We start from the raw sequence: 5,687 nt of genomic DNA on the forward strand, positions 1-5,687 counted from the left end.
CTGTATCAGGGAATCAAGGAACAGTGTCAAGAAGAGAAGATGGAAGAGAGAGAAAAGGTGAAGGGGAGGGGAATAGGATGGAGAGAGAGAGGAGGGGAAAGAGGAGAAAAGGAGGAGGAGAGAGACCGCTCTATTTAGCAATGTAACGAGATTGTGAAAATTTGTTGTTGCATTACTTGCATTTATAAGTAGGTGCATTCTACAACGTAGGTACCTATGTATAATTGTATTCATTATAATGTTCATTTGTAGGTTTTTATGTAGGAATCTATTCATTGTTCATCCATATTTATCAATATTTCTGATGTACCTTCTATTTGTTTTACCATCCCTTCATTAAAATTTGTAATGATGGATTTACAGTATCCGTGAAAGAGAAAAAAATAATAAATAACTGTACCTACCCTTCTATTTCTGGATTTTTTAATGGAGATCTTGTTTGAACTTTGCATTTGAGTCACTGAATTTCCTTACTTTCCATACCTCTTATTTGTCCCTTACGTAGGTATCTACTTATTAAAAATTTAACCCTTTCCAAGAAGCGGCATGAATTATATAGACCCTTACAAAACAAACAATACCCTTACAATTTCTTCAGTTGACAAAAAACAGGACCTCCGTATCCTTTGAAAGAAAAACCCTTCTTTATTATTTAAAATTTCCTGAAAAAGACATTCAGTACAAATTTCCTGCTCTTTTCTGGCGCGTTTTTCTTTTTAAAAAATAAAACATAAAAAAAAACAACATAAATAAATGAAATTATGTTTTGCTCTTCTTTGCACAGTCTTGCCCAAAATACAAACGTATTATTTTTACTAGGGTGCAGACTAGTTGCGTGAAAAATGCCCTTTTGTGATCCTAACGAGAGGGAATTGTAACGGCTAAGGCCTTATCGCTCCGAAAGCGAAGAAAGAAAGGAAGACAGGATAGGAGAAAGCCCACCGTTCCGAGAACGAACCTTATCTGTTTAGGATAAAATTCGCTCCGGGCGGGAATGGAACCCACGACCAAGTGCTTTCGAGCCAAAACACGCTACCTTTCAAGCTATCTATAGGCTGGCTTACCAGCTTTTTACTTTGTTTTTGTACGCAAATAGTGTACTTTTTACTTTCCTTATCCTATAGGAAGGAAAGTAATGTAATCGGGTCAAATTTTCGATGGTCAGTTTTTAGTGTCAAAACACGTTTTGAGGTCCCTAGAGCCTAAATCCAAAGTTTCAGCCATTGGTCCGTGTGTCTGTGTGTCTGTAAACTGTAAACAAAATATCTCGAGAACGGTAAAGAGACTAGAGACTTGAAATTTAGTATGTAGCTGTGAAATGTGACAAGGATGTGACACGAAACTTTTGGTTAAGAACGGTGCAACGGTTGGCGGCATTTTACCGCTTTTTGACGGTTTTCGGTGTAATTTAACAAGATCTCGGGAACGGTATAAGCTAGAGACTTGAAATTTGGTATGTAGTTCACAAATGTGACAAGGATGCAACTCAAAACGCTTGGTTGAGATGGTTGCTGCGCTTGGCGGTATTTTGACCGCTTTTGGACAGATTTCGACCGTTTTTTGGCGGTTTTGAGCTTAGCTACAAAACGGTTAGAGATATTGTAAAAATTAGGGTAAAAGAACACTCAAATAAGAATCATTCAATAGGATAAGGAAAGTCGTGTGAAAACGGTTGGAGATATTGTAAAAGTCAGAGTAAAAGAACACTCAAATAAGCATCATTCAACAGGATAAGGAAAGTCGTGTGATGTTCACACCAGATTTTTTTTTTTTTTTTAGTGTACCTTCGCAATTAGTATGGAGTACCTTTTTCTACCTGACATGGTTCCAGTCGAGTTGTTCGCAACTAGTAAGCTCCGTTTTACTCTGAGTTTTTCTCCTAGAGGTCTTTTATTTCTGAATTCCCTCCTCCCCCCCCCCACATGTTATGTAATAATTTTGGAAAGAGAATTCCTGCAAATGACAAGGAACAGTTTGGCAGTAAAAGATTATGTATGGTAATTTATGATATGGCGGTGTATTATTATATTTTCAAATGTTTTTATGGTTCTCGGTATTCTGTGCGGAGAAGTTTTGTGGTTCGAAGTGGAAACTGGATGTGAAAGTTGGATGTGTGAGAGTGGGAAATGTATCCTTTCCATTATTTTTGTAATACAGTATTTACCTTTCATTCACCTTCAGCTGTCATTAATCTAACCAAGCAGCCAAGCCGACGGCGTTCTAGGAAAACACGTGATGATTAAATTTATATTGAAGCTCGTTTTAAAATTCAAGGACAGGCGACATTGACAGCACATTGAATGAACCAATTTCCTATGGATCACTGAAGTACAGCAGCAACAACAACAACAACAACAACAACAACAACGTTGCGCGTGGTAATTTGGATCTCTCTCTCTCCCTCTCTCTCTCTCTCTCTCTCTCTCTCTCTCTCTCTCTCTCTCTCTTTTTCTTTTTTCTCTCTCTCTCCCTCTCTCTCTCTCTCTCTCTCTCTCTCTCTCTCTCTCTCTCTCTTTCTCTTTCTCTCTCTCTCTCTCTCTCACTCTCACGTCTCTCACTCTCTCTCACGCCAACTAGTTAGCTTGAAGTATAGCGTGCGTCTATATTGTAAGCACTAGGTTCGCGGGTTTGATTCCAGCCCGAGGCTGATTTTATCCTGAACGGATAAGGTTCGTTCTCGGAACGGCTGGCTTTCCTCGTATCCTATCTTCCTTCTCACTTCGCTTTCGGAACGATAAGACCATAGCAGTTACAGTTCCCTTTATCCATCCTCTTAGAAAATCTCTATCTCTCCCCCCCCCTCTCTCTCCTCCTACTTATTCTCCTTCCTTTCTTTTTCATGAACTTTCCGAAACTTTTTTCCTATAGTATAGGATAGGTACACAATCCCCTCCCCCACTTCCTTCTCTCTCTCTCTCTCTCTCTCTCTCTCTCTCTCTCTCTCTCTCTCTCTCTCTCTGAAAATTAATTTTTTTCTTGTCATATCTCAGTGGGATACTTATAAGACAGAACTGTTTACAATGGCCAAATTTCTGGATGAGAATGTCAAGACCATCTCGGATTATGTCCCATGTTGTGGAGCTTAAATAAGGGGAGGTTCATATTCTCATATTTTCTCTGTCTACGATATAATTTTCTCTAAATATCCCTCTATCTATCATACAGATTTAATTCCATACAAACATAGTCCATATTTCCCTTTTACAAATAGGGAAATCGAATGAATGGAATAGGCAATATTATCATTTTCTTTTACATGCATGGGAAAATTAGCTAGAACCTAGAACTTGAAATGCTGAAGTTGGAACAGAGAGGAAAGGACGATATTTCATAAATTTTACAATTTTCCTCTTTTTTTCTTCTAAAAAATTTCCTTTTGAAGTTTGTGTCTTTATTGCTTCAATTTATTTTCCTGTGTTTGCTTTGGAAGAAAAGGAAGAAAAAAGTTCTCTCCATTTTCTGAATTTATTATTAAAAAACTTGTTTCCACTCTTGAGAGTTATTATTTCATCACTTTATTACGGTTTGTCCCGAGGGCAACATGCAACGTCGCAATCATGTCCCTGGCTTTTGTTCCTGGCCCGCAGGGTTGCCGCTACGACAGTATTGTTTGGTGATCTCTGGTGCATAACTTAGGACTGGGAGGAGAGGTTGATTTTTCTTTCTTGTTCTCAACACGTGTTTGTTATGTCATTGTAATTGCTACAAGTTCACTCGTTTGATAAATAGTGTGGATTCTCGATTCTGTGCAACTGGAAAACTGAATGAAAATCCTAAGAGAACAAAGAGTAAAGGAGAAGCGGAAATGATTCTGAATTAGACATTGTTCCTCATTCTCCTTTTCCTCCCTCCCTTTTTGTTTTCCTCCTCTAACTTTCCCACTTTCTTTCTGATAGACGTCTACCTACCTGTTTTCACTTCAAGAAGAAAAAAAAAGATGATAAAAAGTGTAAAAGGAAGAAAAAAAATTAACTTTTTTCTCCTCTCTCTCTCCCTCCCTCTCCCCCCCTCTCTCTCCTCCTCTCTCTCTCCCTCCCTCTCTCTCCTCCTCTCTCTCTCTCCCTCTCTCTCTGACGTGATACAAAAATTTCGTATTCACATTGAGTATCACTTCGTCTCAGTTTTTAACTTATCATTTTCATGCTGGAAATCCTTGTAATGGGAGGGGGAGGGAGGAGGGGATAGAGGGAGAGAATAAAGAGGAAGACAAGATGGGGAGGAGCAAAATGAGGGAGAGAGAATAAGTGAAGGGGGAGGAGGGGAGAGAAAAGAACGGGAGAAAGAGAGGGGAGGAAAGGAGCGAGGGAGAGAGAATGAGAAGGGTAGGGAGAGGGAGAGAAAGAGAGGAAGGAAAGAGGGAGAGAGAAGAAAGAGGAAGGGAGAATAAGTGGAGGGGGAGGAGAGAAGAGAGAGGAAGGAGGGAGAAGGAGAGCAAAGGGGAGAGGGAGAGAAGAAGTAAAGGGAGGAGAGGGAGAGACGAAAATGAGAGGAAGAGGAGGGGGAGAAGGAGCAAAAGGAGGGTTAGAAAGAGGGAGAAGGAAGAGAGGGAGGGAGAGAAGAGGAAAAGGGAGGAGAGGGATATAAGGAAAGGGAGAAGGAGGAGGAAGGAGAGACGGAGAGACGGAGAAAAAGGAGGGAGGGTAAAGAAACGAGGGAGAAGGGCCAGAATGGGGTGATATTGGAGGGGAAATGCCAAGAAGAGGGGACAAATGCGAAATGCTAGTAAAAGAGGAGGCGAAGGAGAGAGAGAACTTTTTTTTTAGCAATTTTTCTTTGGGGTTATTTTCAGATAATTTTCAAAATAATAATAATAATAATAAGAAGAAGAAGAAGAAGAAAAAGAAATAAATAATCCTCAAAATCTCAAAATTTTAATGAATTCGTCAAAAGTACTTTCTAGAAAACAAGCTGGGTCCGTCCCTCCGGGAATTTTTTAGTCCGTAGTTTATTCGATCGTGATTAGAGAAAATCAGTACCTATGTACCTACCTAATTTATTTAATATCCAGTTCATTATTATTATTATTGATTTGACTTTACTTTCATGTAATGATCTAAAATCAAGACTATAGCCCGTTCTCCCTTTATTCCTTTAGGTCACTCATCCATTTATTGGCCTTGCTCGGCGTAGCTTAACATAGATGACGCTAAAACCGGTCTTAAATGATCGACTGAAGTGTTATCTAAAACTTTCTCGCTTTGAGTTCATAGGTCGTCGCGACAAATTTCAAGATCAGAGCTCAATTGTGTGAGAAAATGTGAAAAAAAAATCCCACAATTACTCAATTAACTTTAAGTCACCCATCCATTTATTGGCCTTGCTCGGCGTAGCTTAACATAGATAACGCTAAAACCGGTCTTAAATGATCGACTGAAGTGTTATCTAAAACTTACTCGCTTTGAGTTCATAGGTCGTCGCGACAAATTTCAAGATCAGAGCTCATTATTTTGTGTGAGAAAATGTGAAAAAAAAAAAAAAAATACAATTACCCAATTAACTTTAAGCCACCCACCCATTTATTGGCCTTCCTCGGCGTAGCTTAACATAGGTAACGCTAAAACCGGGCTTAAATGATCGACTGAAGTGTTATCTAAAACTTACTCGCTTTGAGTTCATAGGTCGTCGCGACAAATTTCAAGATCAGAGCTCATTATTTTGTGTGAGAAAATGTGAAAAAAAAAAAAAAA

This window comes from Diaphorina citri, unplaced genomic scaffold (genome assembly GCF_000475195.1).
Source record: "Diaphorina citri unplaced genomic scaffold, Diaci psyllid genome assembly version 1.1 scaffold601, whole genome shotgun sequence".
In the NCBI taxonomy this organism is placed as follows: Eukaryota; Metazoa; Arthropoda; class Insecta; order Hemiptera; family Psyllidae; genus Diaphorina; species Diaphorina citri.